This window comes from Mandrillus leucophaeus, unplaced genomic scaffold (assembly GCF_000951045.1).
Source record: "Mandrillus leucophaeus isolate KB7577 unplaced genomic scaffold, Mleu.le_1.0 Scaffold51, whole genome shotgun sequence".
NCBI lineage: Eukaryota > Metazoa > Chordata > Mammalia > Primates > Cercopithecidae > Mandrillus > Mandrillus leucophaeus.
Window position 1 is genome coordinate 1,607,391 of NW_012105475.1, and position 15,248 is coordinate 1,622,638.

Genomic DNA, 15,248 nt, shown 5'->3' on the forward strand with positions numbered 1-15,248 from the left:
TCTGTGTAAGTTCAATGAGGTTGCTAATGAGAAAACATACCTGAATCTTCTGATACTCAAATAATTATAATGTACTTGTTCTTTTACTCTGGTTCTTTCTCAGCTACAGATGCTAATTCTTGATTATGTGGTGATTAAAAAAAAAAGAACAGGAAGAAAAAAGTAAAAGAGGGACACTTGGGGTGAGGAAAAGAAGAAAAAAAAGGAGAATCAGGAGTTCTGCATTTTAGTCTCAGTCCTGTCACCAGAAGCAAATGCCTTGGGCAAGTCAATTCTCTGGTTTCAGTGTCCTTCTCTATCTAATGAGGAAATCAAACAGAATCGGTAGGTTTCCCAACCTGCTTCATCAGGAGAATTAGCTGGGAGCATTTACAAAATGCAGATTCCTTCCCCATAAATATTCTGATTTAAACAATCTTGCATGAAATTCTATCATTTGTATTTTAATGCAAATTTCCAGATGACTGATGATCAGCTACATTTGGGAAGCATTAGACTAGATGACATTTAAGACCTCTCCTAGTGATTAATATATTTGTTTACCTAACAATTATCTAACTTGTAAAACCAATTATAATAAAATGAATTTCTTCTTGTGTTTCTGGGTGTCTTTTTCAGAAATTACATAATCTTTCCACTTCATTTCCAAAGAAAATTAAGAGAACTATCTAGTAGACAGTCAATTCTCAATAAGTAGTTATGAAAGGACAAATGATCAGTCCTATATATTTTTAGAAATTAACAATTTTTCATTATCTCCTGAGTTACTTAGTCCTCATACATGTGGGGAAGAAATTCCACCCAGAGCTTGCCTGGTTTAATGGAATATTGAAAATACTTAGCAGGATAATAGTATATAAGTCAGGGCTCATAATCTTTTAAGTATAACTAAAAGCTTTTGATGATGGAGTCTCATTTTTGTCTTCTATGGCATTAATAAAGAGGTATATGTGAAAGTCAAGTGTTCCTCCCGTGCGTTATTATCATGCAAATACCTGAGGCTGTTATGTTTCTGTTCTTGCCTTTTACCACAACACTTTCATACCTGTCAGTTTTGCCAGTCTCAAAATATTGCTTTAACAAGTTCTGCAGAGAATTGTACTAGCCCTGAACTTTTTGAAAGTCCAGTGTTCTTTTTGGAAACAAGATGTGAGTTTCTAAAGAGACTGAACTTCCAGACAGAGCATCTGGGACGTAATTCTGCCTCTGCCTCTGTGCCTACTCACTGCGTAAAATTGATCGAGCCATATCACCTCTTCTGACATCTACTTCCTCTTCTGTGAAATGAATTCCACACTCATTTCTTTATAATTCTTATAAATAATTAGCAGGTTAAAAAAATACAAATTATATTCTCAATTCTGAATATCACTACATTTCTGCTTACTAGATTTATTATTTTTCTCATTCCCCTCTGACAGTATTTTAATATGCTACCTAGATCCAAAAGGATACATTGCTTACAAAAAAATAGAAACAGACCTTTACAGCTACTTACACTTTTCAACATCATATCATTTTCGCGTGTGACCCAAGTCCTTTTCTATGTCACTTTTCAGAAAGGAAACTCATAGCTCAGCCATAGAGCATGTGATATGATCGGGAGTAGTTACCTCGTTCATACGTGTGGGTCCAGTTATGTGTTCCATTTTGTCACTTTTCTAAGGAAGGATTTTTTAAATATTATTATTTTACTTTAAGTTCTGGGATACATGTACAGAATGTACAGGTTTGTTACAGAGGTGTACATGTGCCATGGTGGTTTGCTGCACCCATCAACACATCATCCAGGTTTTAAGCCCCACATGCATTAGGTATTTGTCCTAATTAAGGATAGTGGCTTGACTTAGGCACCAGCAAGTCCCTAGTAGCACACTTGGGAATATTATGCCATGATTGGCATCCTCCTGTGGTTCTTTTCACACAGGGAAAAGAACCACTCTGGAAAAAAATGATACATTTTAGCCCTTTTTAAAGTCGCAGTGGCTTAGTTGTACTGTTGCTAAAACAAATAATACTCAGGAAGTGAATACAATCGCATATGTATACTATATCTTACAGAATCGGATCACTGATGTTTGCATTTTATTGCTTTTTAAAGAAAATAAATGATAGGAAATGTATATATATCAAGCGTATTTATTACAGCAACATTTTTTTTTCTGTGTGATTGATTTTATTTTTCTGAAAAGCATAAAAATACAGTGTGACATCATGCAAGAACACGGCCATGTAGATTTTCTATGAAACTCTCTTCTTAACAACATTGAATATAATGTCTGTCAGAACAGTTCTTGTGAGATCATTGTTAAGCATCTTTTTTGTTTCAGGCTAGTTATTACATCTAATTATTGCATTGTTATGTTTCAGAGCAGTTGAACATCAGATACCCAGAGTGACATCAGGTTAAAAAAAGCCTGCAGTTTGGATGTTTTCCTACCTCGGAAGCAAGGAAAATGGACAATTGATAATCAAAGGTAAAATTGCCCCCTTTCCCCTTACGTGTATAGGAAGCACTTTCTTAAATAACAGCCTCCTCTTCAGCTATCCTATATGAAACATTTTGTAATAGCATGGTATATTTGCACAAAATATTCCAGGCATATGCTTTCCAGACATATTAAGAGTCTGTTGAATTTAAAACCTGTGTTTTTTTAACTTCCTAGCTACCTGTACAAAATCTGGGCCAGATGTATTTTATATGTTTAATCTTCATTGTTGTTGTTAATCTGGAATGGCATATTGGGCAAATGCCATTTATATAAATCTGTGGACCCAAATATTGTGCGTTTGGTAGGTTAGGCATGAAATTATGGAAGTAAATGGCATAGTATTAGCTTTTCTTAGCATATGGAACAAATTTGCATTTATCCACACAGACATGTTCAACATGATGTAAGTGTGCTAAGAAAAGCAATGAACGGCAGGGCGCGCTGGCTCATGCCTGTAATTCTAGCACTTTGGGAGACCGAGGTGGGTGGATCACCTGAGGTCAGGAATTCGAAACCAGCCTGGCCAATATGGTGAAACCCCCTCTCCACTAAAAATGCAAAAATTAGCCAGGTGTGGTGGCACGTGCCTGTAATCCCAGCTACTTGGGAGACTGAGGCAGGAGAATCACTTGAACCTGGAAGGCGGAGGTTGCAGTAAGCCGAGATTGTGCCACTCTACTCCAGCCTGGGTGACAGAGGGAGACTCCATCTCAAAAAAAAGAAGAAAAAGAGAAAGAAAAGAAGGGCAATGAAAACACTTGAGTCCTTGCTATCATCTCTACTCCTTTCTTTATGTCGTTTTGGAGGGAGAAAAAAGAAGGGTCTTACCGCATCTAAATCTACTACAGAAGTGGTATCAGATCAGAAGGAGATTGATATTGCTGAATAATAAGCTGTTGTCTTTGTTTGGGTTACTTGCTTGAGACAATGACTTGGATATGGCAATTTATTAGGGAGCTGATCCCAAAAGATCAAGAGTTAGAAGCAGGAAGAGTGAATCAGGGAAGAAGCACAGGCCAAATTGCAGGCGGGTTAGCAAGTCCACCACTACAGACAGTGGGAACTTGGTTCCTCCCAAGAGGGGTACAGATGCCCAAATTTCTGTTAGAAAGATGTGCAGCAGGAGGTTTACTGACTGACTTTTTCCCCTTGGTTTTGTATCCCCCCGAGGGGCATGAATTCCCTCACAATGCTGGGCTGTGCCAGCCATGCATGGGTAGAAAGCAGAAAGACACTCAGTTGTCACTTGTGTACCTTGAAAGGCAGTGGTCCAGGGACCGGTTTCATGGCAGACAATTTTTCCTTGGGCAGAGTGGGGAGGTGGGGAGATGGTTTTGGGATAAAACTGTTCCACCTTAGATCATCACGAATTAGATTCTCATAAGGAGCACATACCTAGATTCCTTGCATGGACAGTTCACATAGGGATCATGCTCCTATGAGAATCTAATGCTATCGCTGATCTCACAAGAGGTAGAGCTCAGGCCGTAATGCACGCTGTTCCACTGCTCACTTTCCTGCTGTGCGACCCAGTTCCTAACAGGCCATGAACCAGTATTGGTCTATGACCTGGTGGTTAGAGATCCCTCCCTACAAAGGCAAGGAGACTCTCCTGCAGCTGTGGCTGACATCCAAAGTGAACCCAGGGACATAATGTAGGGAGCCAGCCGCGTTTGTTGCACCTCCTTTTACTTTATTCTATATCAGCATTTTTCTCCTAAATGAAGTATCTCCAAGAAAAAAAAGTTTTGTGTTTTAAAGACATTAAATAATTATACCTAAATATCATGGAATCCAGGTGAGTTCTGTTTCGAAACTAACTTCTTCATTAATAAATTGTCCATCTTCAGTAAATGGTATAGTGTCAGCTAAGTGAGAAATGCATCTGAGTCCCTGTGTATATTTGAGACATTATATAAGATTCAAATTATGACCAACATTTGGAATAGTCAGAATTAATATAACAACATTTAATCATAGCTGTATTTGTTACTCACTTTATATTGGTTCACTTACAAGAAGGTGTCTGTCTATACCCAAAAATTTAATTATTGTCTTTCCTATTTGGAAACAACCCTGTTTGTGTGAAATGCATGACTGAAATTATATATATATCTGGGCATAATGTTAGATGAATAGTCAGCTGGCAAAACAGATTTAGCACATTAAGGTGAATCAGAGCTGCTTTGTTTTGTTTTGACATGAGGACATTAAACAGATTGAAAATAAAGTTGGATAAAGCCTGTGGTTGTGTTGTGACCTAGAAGATCATATGCTCGGAGGAAGAATGTAATTGATAAACTCTCTAAGGAGCAGCTATTAAAAATAAAACAGACAACAACAAACACTTAAAGTGATGTGCATTTGCATGCAGATTTCCTCGTGAAGGAAATGAGAGTGGAGGGGACAGGAGAAAGGGCAGCGGAGAATGGTAGTGCAGAGAAACCAGGAAAGTCGTGGCAGATGCTAGTCAGAAATACCAAAAAGAGCAGACAGAATCAAACTAGGGATGAAGAGGATCCACGACATGCAAACCAAGTGAAGGGCCCCAGTTCATTTGAGGCTGGACATCCTCCTGAATCACGAAAGAAAAATTACTGTGTCTTCTCACCTGAACCATGTATTGCCCCTCGTTAGTTTACCTCTCCCTTGTCTCCTTTGCCTCCAGAGTCTGCCAGAATCACAGCTCTGATCACGTCTGCTTTTTGCTCAGAAAATGTTCTCTGATTTACCAATCTATCATTATCTAAATTTCTTAAGCAGACATTTAAAACCTGCCACTCTAAGTTGTTAAACTTATTTTTTTTATTCTTTGGCCTCACTTACCAGTGGCCCAGCCCATTGTGTAGAAATGTAAGTGCTGTGATTTTTTTTCAAGCCTTCCAAGTGATGTTAAGGCTTTGTGATTTTCAAACACAGATTGGTCTAGAGCAAGCTTATCTAGCCCGCTTTATTGTGGTGGTGGTGGTGGTGGTGTTGTTTTGGTTTAGGCTTTTAGCAGCCTGAAGCCATGGCTTTCAGTTTCTGTCTCTAGTGATAAATGGAAAAGAGAGACAAGCATGGGACTTTACATGCCCAACCAGAAACAGAAACTAAGAACACATAACTGTATTCTCTCCCTTGGACAACTCTGTTCTGGAGTGAGACCCAAGAATGTGCATTTCTAACATGTTCCCAGATGATGCTGATCTGCTGTTCCATGAGACCTTAACTTGGAGAACCACTCTGTAAACTAAATGATCCAGGCTGGCACTACAATTTCTGCATTACAGTTTGAGTCAAATTCCTTACCAACATCACCATTGTGGGTAGGTGTGTGAGTTTAATAATAGGCTGTGAGTCTTCTGGTCAGATACCATCTTAATATCATAAAATTCCCAACAGTAAGATTTTTGATGCATTTTTATATCCTTTACTGTGTCATAGACTTTGTAGACCCATAAATATAATATCTATTGGATGGATAAAGGATGGATGGATGAATGGATGCATGGATGGATGGATGGATGGATGGATGGATGGATGGAAGAATGGATGAACAGGTTTAGTAACCAAGAACTGGTTTCAGCATGAAACTTAACTCCTTACAAAGAAACTACTCTGACTTGTGCCATAGAGAAAGATGGTTTTGCTTCACACAGAAACCTTATTATATAAGCCCATACTCAATATATAAGACATGTTATTAGATGAAATCACACTACGTAGTTAAAGTCCAAGCATCTGAGTATCCATAGTATTGTGCTCTTTAATAAAGAGTCCCTCACGAAAGACTTTTTGCTCTTTGATTGAGTGCAACGGGGGAAATGTCATTTATATCAAGCTAAATTGTACATTTTACTTTGTAAAAGAGCCACTGGTTGTATGAAACCAGCAAATCACATCTATTTAATAAATTCTTTTGCAAATGTCTTTTCCTTGAGTTTAAATTTTGCAGCTGCAGCATAATTTGAATGTTTATTCACATTTAGGACAATTATACTTTCTGGTTTTTTTGCTTTCTTGCATTCAAATGTGTTCATGTGTCAATGTTGCACATTTTCTCTCTACATCTTTTATCTGCATGCATCATCCCATGATTGGCTTGGTAAATTTTTCCTACTTTTCTTGCTAAAATAACTGTTCCTTCTGTCTGTTTTCTGCCTACTCTTTGATTTATTCCAGAAATTAGGCTCAATGCCTACTTTTAGAGCTCAGTGTGAAATTTATTTTGTATGTTTTTAAACCCAGTTTCCACTTTTTTTTTGTTATGTGTTCTGTAGTGGAGTCAACCTCAGAACGCACTCTTGAAAAAGCCTGTAATCACATATTAGCATAAATAACAACAACACAGGATAATATGAAAGCTTGAACATTTATTTTTTTAAATGTATTTCATAATTCACTTTTGTAAGAGAAAATTAAAATTTCCATTTTATGTTGTGGCTTGACTAATAGTAAAGCTTAAATATTAATTAAAACGTAAATGTCCTAGCCCCAACTTTGTTATTACCTTGATGTATGTTCTTGGCTAGTCCTTAGGCTTCAGTTACCTCTATTATAAAAAGAAGAGTTTAGGATAAGTAACCCCTGGAATTCATTCTAGTGCCTTACCTTGCAATTTCAAGGTACAGATCATATGAAATCCTACCTAAAACCCAACACGAAAGTATGAGTGAGTCAATCAGTCAACTAAGGGCACATATTTGAAAGCAGAGTTGAAAAGGCAGGATTTGGGATTCAGAAAGACTTGAGTTCAAAACTCAGCTCTTTCATTTATTAACTGTGTGAACATGGCGAATGGACTGAGCCACTCTATGTACTTTAGTGTCCTCATCTGTAAAACGGGGGCAGTGTTATTATCTGAAAGGTCACTTTAAAGACCAGAGATAGTGTATAAAATAAATCCAGCATCTGGTGGGTTTAAAGACCGATACAGGCTAGAAGCTGACCAGAATCCCACCACGGTTTTGGAGGTTAATGGAGATTACTGTATACTCTTCTTTTCCAACATAATTCTACAAGCGTAAGAAACTTTTATTTAGGTCTTTAAAAGATGAACACACTTTAGAAAATGTATCCATAATTTAGTCATCTGAGACTGAAAGGCTAGTGGAAAAATTCAGCATCTTTTTCTATCTACACGGGATAGCTCTGGTTCTATGCATTGCTGATGGTTACATGTGTCAAGCCGGGCCTTTTTCATCAAGAGTGATTTCTCAGTGTGAAGCATGAAGTTTGCAACTTACATTTTGTTTTCTGCCTTGTAATCTCGCCATGGGTTGGGGAGAAACTAAAATAAAGATTCTTCAAGGCAAAAGTTTAACCTGAATAAACATTCATATGGTCTCAATTTTTAACTGATTTCAGAATGACTAAAATTATTCATTTTTTTCTTCTCATTCTCCAAAAAATTATTTTCGTAGCCAATTTGCCAGATGAAGCTTTATACCCAGAGGCAAAAGAAATCAAAGTTTTGGTCAATAGAAGATTCATTTACTAAGAGATTCATGCAGATATTGAATACTTTTCTGTTTTTATTTTATGTGTTTTTGAGTTTCAGTTGTCATTTTGATATTGGTTAACCCCAGTACTTGTCAGCAGAAATTCAAAGCTGCCTACTTAACAGGAGTAGATCAATAAAGTTTTGCTGGAATATTTCATCAATCTTAGCACAGGATTTAATCCTGTTGGCAATTTTTCTATTTTAATATTCTATAAATCCTCTTAAGTTAATGTGTTCTGAGATAAATCTTACTATTTCACTATTCTATACTTTTTATACCAGAAATAATTTAGAAACTAAAAGCTGCTATTGCTATTTGATACCTTGATTTTTTCAGACATCTGTAAGATACAAACTCTAATTGTAGAATACTGTGTTTATTTGTCATGTCTCAGAGTCCTCTCACTATCAGGATGATAATCATACTGATGAGGCTGTCTCAAACCTTAGGAGATATAGATAGATATAGATATGTAAATATATAGACATATTGTGTGGGTGGTGACATTGTTAATTGGGCAACCAAGACCTTCACAATAGAAAAGTTATAGGCAATTATTACTGATATTGGCATTTTTAATAAAATAACCTATTAAGTACTCTGAAAGAAACATAAATGTTATTTTTAGATGATGAAATAATTTATTTGTAAAGTAAGAGTATAATAGAGTTTATTACAAATCACATATTTATTTGTTTATACTGTAAGAATGTTCAAGGATAACATTTGACTATGCAGTAAAAAGGTACAACTTGACAAGAATTATAAGAAAGGAAGAAAAGGCATATTGGCTGGATTTATTTTCTTTTTGCTGTATTCTTATCATGTGCTAGAAATTTTCACCTAAAATTTTTACCTGTCTTATTTATTTAAAGGCTAAGTTTAGAGAAACAATGATACCGTGTTAAAAAAATAGACAGTAGCGAAATTGCGTAGTAGGGGAGGTGGAGCGAGATGGCTGAATAGACACCTCCACTGTCATCCTCTCTGCAGGATCACCACATTAAGCAACTATCTGCACAAAAAATCACCTTTATAAGAACTAAAAATCAGGTGAGTGATCACAGTACCTGGTGTTAACTTCATATCACTAAAAGAGGCACTGAAAAACAGTGTTGAATTGCCTACAGCACCCCTTGCCTGTCTCCCAGCAGGGGCCTTGTGGCTCAGAGAGGAAATCTGTGTGCCTGGGGGAGGGAGAGCACAGTGACTGTGGGACTTTGCATAGGAACTCAGGGCTACCCTATCACAGCGAAAAGCAACATGGGACAGAACTTAGCCAGCACTCAAGAAGGCAGCACTTAGACTAGTCCTAGCCAGAGGGGAATTGTCTGTCCCAGCAGTCAGAACCCTAATTCTGCCAAGCCTCACCACTGTGGGCTAAAGCGCTCTGGAGTTCTAAATAAACTTAAATGCTAGTCTAGGCCACAAGAACTGCAATTCCTGGGCAAGTCCTGGTGCTGTGCTGGACTCAGAGCCAGTGGGCTTGGGGTGCTCACGATCTAGTCGGACACCCGCTGACACAGCTAAGAAAGTACGTATGCCTCCCCTCCCCCAGCACCAGGCAACACAACTCGTACCCAGAGGGAGACGACTTTCCTCTGCTTGAGGAGAGGAGAGGGAAGAGTGAAGAGGACTTCGTCTTGCATCTTAGATACCAGCACAGCCACAGTAGGTTAGGACGCCAGATAGAGTCCTGAGGATCTAGCCACTGCATGACATTTCTAGACAAAACTTGGGCCAGAAAGGAACCCACTGCCTTAAAGGGAAGGACCCAATCCTGACAGGATTCATCACTTGATGAGTAAAGAGCCTTTGGGTCCTGAATATTCAACTGTGGCAGCCAGGCAGCACTTGTCATGGGCCTTGGTTGTGACTCAGAGCCGTGCTAGATACACATGTGACCCAGTACATCCCCAGTTTTGGTGACTAGGGGTAGAGACTATTTCTGCTTGAGAAAATGAGGGGAAAGGAAAGTGGACTTTGTCTTGCACCATAGGCACCAGCTCACCCACAGTGGAGGAGAACCCCGAGCAGGCTTGGGGTCCCCAATACTAGGCCTTGTCTCTTGACTGGCATTTCTGGACCTTCCCTGGGCCAGAGGGGCAGAGGGGTGTCTGCTTCCCTGAAGAGTGAGTCTCAGGCCGGGTAGCAATCACCACAAGCTAACTCAAGAGCCCTTGGACCTTAAGTGACCATCAGCAGTACTCTAGCAGTACTCATCATGGGCCTTGGGCAGTGGGTGGCCATGGAGAGAGGTTCTTCTGCTTGTGAAAAAGGGAGGGAACAGTGGGAAGGACTTTGACTTGTGAGTGCCAGCTCAGCTGCAGTACAATAGGGCATCAGGTTGATTTATAAAGTATCTGACTCCAGGCCCTGGCTCTTGGATCGTGTCCCTAGACCTCCCCAGGACAAAGGGGAACTTGCTGTCCTGAAGGGTAGGATACAAGCCTAGCTGGCTTTGCTACCTGCTGATTGTAGAGCCCTAGGGCCTTGAGCAAATATTTAAGTAGTAGCCAGGCAGTGGTTAGTGGGAGCCTTGGACGAGACCCAATACCATGCTGGCTTCAGGTCTGACCCAGCACAGTCCCAGTGGTGGTGACCACAGGTGAGCTTGTATCACCTCTCTCCCAACTCCAGGCAGCTCAGCAGAGAGAAAGACTCTGTTTGGGAGAAAGTAAGAGAGGAGAAGAAGAATCTTTGCCTGGCAGTCTAGAAAATTTTTCCTGATCTTTTCTGAGACCACCAAGGCAGTACTTCTATGATTCTGCTCTTGCATTGCGGGGCTTGGGGTACTCCCTAATACAGATATGCCCGTAGTGACAAAATAAACTTAGTTCATAACACTCAAATACTTCTGAATACCAATACCTGGAGAGCCTTCCAAAGAAGGACAGGTACAAACAAGCCTTTTAATCCTGTTGGCTATTTTTCTATTTTAATATTCTACAAATCCTCTCAAGTTCATGTGTTCTGAGATAAATCTTACTATTTCGCTGTTCTATACTTTTTATGTCAGAAATAATTTAGAAGCTAAAAAGTTCTATTGCTATTTGATAACTTGATTTTTTCAGACATCTATGAGATACTAAAATCTATTTGTGGAATACTGTGTTTATTTTTCATGTCTCAGAAACCTGTCGCTATCAAGATGAGAATCTTACTGATGAGGCTGTCTCAAGCCTTATAAGATATAGATAGATATAGATATGTATATATATTGTGTTGGGTGGTAATGTTGTTAACTGGACTACCCAGACCTTCACAATAGAAGACTTATTTCTTCATGGGCAATTATTACTAATATTGGCATTTTTAATAAAATGACATATTAAGTACTCTCTGAAAGAAACATAAATGTTAGTTTTGAATGATAGAATAATCTCCTTAGAAAACAGATTACAATAGTTTAATAGAGCTTATTACAACTTACAATTTTTGAGTATTTGTTTAAATGGTAAGAATGTCCAAGGACATTTGACTATGCAATAAAAAGATGCAACTTGACAAGAATTATTTTTAAAAAGGACTGTGAAGACTACAATAAGTACTTAATTCTTCAATGCTCAGACACCAATGAACAATCACAAACATCAAAACCATCCAAGAATACATTACAGCACTGAACGAACTAAATAAGTCACCAGGGACCAATCCTAGAGATACAGAGACATGTGACCTTTCAAACAGATAATTCAAAATAGCTGTTTTGAGGAAACTCAACAAATTTCTAGATAAAACAGAGAAGGAATTTAGAATACCATCAGATACGTTTAACAAAGAGACTGAAATCATTAAAGAGAATCAAACAAATTCTGGAGTTGAAAAGTGCAATTGATATACTGAAGAATGCATCAGAGTCTCTTACCAGCAGAATTGATCAAGCAGAAGAAAGAATTAGGGAGATTGAGGACAGGCTATTTGAAAATAGTCAGAAAGGACAAAAGAAGCATGAATATGGTGATACTTAAACACCCAAAAGTGTGGTGATACCAGTACTGAAAATGTGGTTTCATGGGGCTCTCCAATATTTTTCAGGGAGTCCAGAAAGTCAAAACTATTTTCATAATATTAAGACTTTAAGATTTAATTTGCCAAAACTTCATACGTAATGAACATATAGTGGAGTTTCCGGAGGCTGTATGACATGGAATGGTGTCATGTAAAAGTGGAATGCATGCTTGTGTATTCCTCTGTTTTCCAGGGTTTTCTAAAGTAGTAGGTTTGGGCTTTAAACATGTGCATTTTCAAAAGTTATCTCAGATCATTTTCGGAACTTCTACATGGCCTTATTAGCCATCTTTGGTGTGTCTGCTTAGTCTCTGTAACCTTATTTTCACCGAATAAATTATTCATTTGAAATCTTGGGAAAAACTGAATAAAAAAGAATGAAGTATGCTCACAAGATCTAGAAAATAGTCTCAAAAAAGAAAATCTAAGAGTTACAGAGTTATCAGCCTTAAAGAGAACACAGATATAGAAATCAAGGTAGAGAGTTTATTCAAAGGGATAATAACAGAGAACTTCCCAAACATAGAGAAAGGTATAAATATTCAAGTACAAGAAGCATATAGAACACCAAGAGATTTAACCCAAAGAAGACTACCTCAAGACCTTTAGTAATCAGACTTCCAAAGGTCAAGCATAACGAAAGGATCCTAAAAGCCTTAAGAGCAAAAAGCAAATGACATGCAATGGATCGATATATCTGGCAGCAGACTTCTCAGTGGAAACCTTATAGGCCAGGAGAGAGCGGCATGACATATTTAAAGTACTGAAGGAAAAATGCTTTTATTCTAGAATAATATATCCAGAAAAAATATCCTTCAAATATGAAGGGAAATACTTTTCCATAACAACAGAAGATAAAGGATTGTATCACCAGACCTGTCTTACAAGAAATGCTAAAGGGAGTTCTTTAATCCAAAAAAAGGACTTTAATGAGCCACAATAAATCACCTAAAGATGCAAAACTTACCAGTAAAAGTAAGTACACAGAAAAACACAGAATATTACAACATTGGAATTGTGGTGTGTAAACTATTCCTATCTTGACTAGAAAGACTAAGAGATGAATCAATCAAAAAATAACCACGACAACAACTTTTCAGGATATATACAGTACAATAACATATAAATAGGCAGAAGAAAGGTTAAAAGTGGGGGGACAAAGTAAAAGTGTAGAGTTTTTATTCATTTTCTCTTTGGTTATTTGTTAGTTTGATTCTTTGTTTATGCAATCAGCGTTAAGTTGTCATCAGTTTAAAATAATGGGTTACAAGATATTTGCAAGCCTCAATGGTAACCTCAAAACAAAAAGCATACAACAAATACACAAAATAAAAAGGAAGAATTTAAAACAGAACACCAGAGAAATTCACCTTCACTGAAAGGAAGACAGGAAAAAGGAAAGAAGTAAGAAATGATCACAAAACACCCAGAAAACAGGTAACAAAATGGCAAGAGTAAATCCTTACTTATCAATAATAACATTGAAAGTAAGTAGATTTAACTTGCCAGTCAAAAGACAGAGTGACTGAGTGGATAAAAGACAAGACCAATTATCTGTTGCCTACTAGGAAAATATTTCACCTATAAAGACACACATAAACTAAAACTAAAGGGATGGAAAAAGATATTCAATGCAAATGGAATCTAAAAAAATGCAGGAGTAGCTATACTTATATCCAAATAGCTTTCAAGACAAAAGCTATTTAAAAAGGAAGGTTATTATTTAATCATAAAGGGTTCAATTCAGCAAGAGATGTAAAGATTATAAATACACATACGCCCAACACTGGAACACCCATATATAAAAAGTAAATATTATTGAAGAGAGAGATGGAATCCAATAAAATAATAACTGGAGACTTCAGCACCCCACTTTCAGCACTGGACAGATCATTCAGACAGAAAATCTACAAGGAAACATTGGACTTATTCTGTTGTGTAGACCAATTGAAACTAATAGATATTTATAGAACATTCGATCCAATGGCTGGCAGAATAAACATTCTCCTCCTCAGCACATGGATCATTATCAAGGATAGACCATTTGTTAAGCCACAAAGCAAGTCTTAAAAAATCAAAAAAATTGAAATTAAGTATCCTGTCACCACAGTTGCATAAAACTAGAAATCAATAACAAGAGGAACTCTGGAAACTATGCAAAGACATGTAAATTCAAAAATATGCCCCTGAATGACCAGTGGATCATGAAGAAATTGAGAAGAAAATTTAAATCTGTCATGAAACAAATGATAATGGAAACACAATATATGAAAGCCTATGTGATGCAGCGAAAGCAGCACTAAAAGGAAAGTTTATAGCTATAAATACCTACATGAAAAAGTAGAAAAACTACAAATAACCTGAAATAAATGAAATTGAAACAAAACAATACAAAATATCAATGAAAGGAAAAGTTGCTTTTATAAAAAAAAAAAACAAAATCAATAAACATTTAGCTAGACTAAGAATAAAAGAGAGAAGACCCAAATAAATAAAATCAGAGATGGAAAAAGACGTTACAACCAATACAGCAGAAATTTAAAGGATCATTAGAGACTACTATGAGCAACTACGTGTCAATCAATGGGAAAACCTAGAAGACATAGATACATTTCCAGACATATACAACCCACTAATATTGAACCATGAAGAATTTCAAAACCTGAACCAGACCAATAAGAACTAATGAGATCAAAGCCATAATAAAAATTCTCCCAGAAAAGAAAAGCCCAAAACCCAATGGTTTCACTGATGAATTTTAACAAACATGCAAAGAAGAACTAATACCAATCTCACTCAAACTCTTCTGAAAAATAGAGGAGGAACAAATATGTCTAAATTCACTCTACAAGGCCGGTATTACTCTGATACCAAAACCACACAAAGACACATCAAAGTAAAGGAAACTACTGGTCAATATCCCTGATAAATACTAATACAGAAATCCTCACTGAAATACTAGCAATCTGAACTCAACAACACATTACAAAGATCGTTTATCATGACCGAGTGAGATTTATTCCAGGGATGCTTCAACATATGCAAATGAAATCAGTCAACATATCAACAGAAATATTTGCCCAAAGAGTGTGTTAATATCAAGAGACTTAAGGACAAAAACCCTACAATCATTTCAACTGATACTGAAAATGGTTTTGATAGAATCTAATATTACTTTTTGATAAAAACCTTCAAAAAAGTGGGTATAGAATCTCACACCAGTTAGAATGGCAAATATTAAAAAGTCAGGAAACAACAG

The 15,248-nt window shown here is 37.2% G+C and overlaps 1 protein-coding gene across 2 annotated transcripts in view; it reads left to right on the top strand.

Moving 5' to 3' along the window:
• Positions 1–2,367: 2,367 nt before the first annotated feature.
• DLGAP1 (discs, large (Drosophila) homolog-associated protein 1) overlaps positions 2,368–15,248 on the top strand; it is a 703,239-nt gene continuing 690,358 nt past the window's right edge. For both annotated transcript variants that reach the window (XM_011996318.1, XM_011996317.1), the window contains exon 1: positions 2,368–2,477. The gene's annotated coding sequence lies outside the window, so the exon portion shown is untranslated. The remainder of the gene's footprint in view (positions 2,478–15,248) is intronic.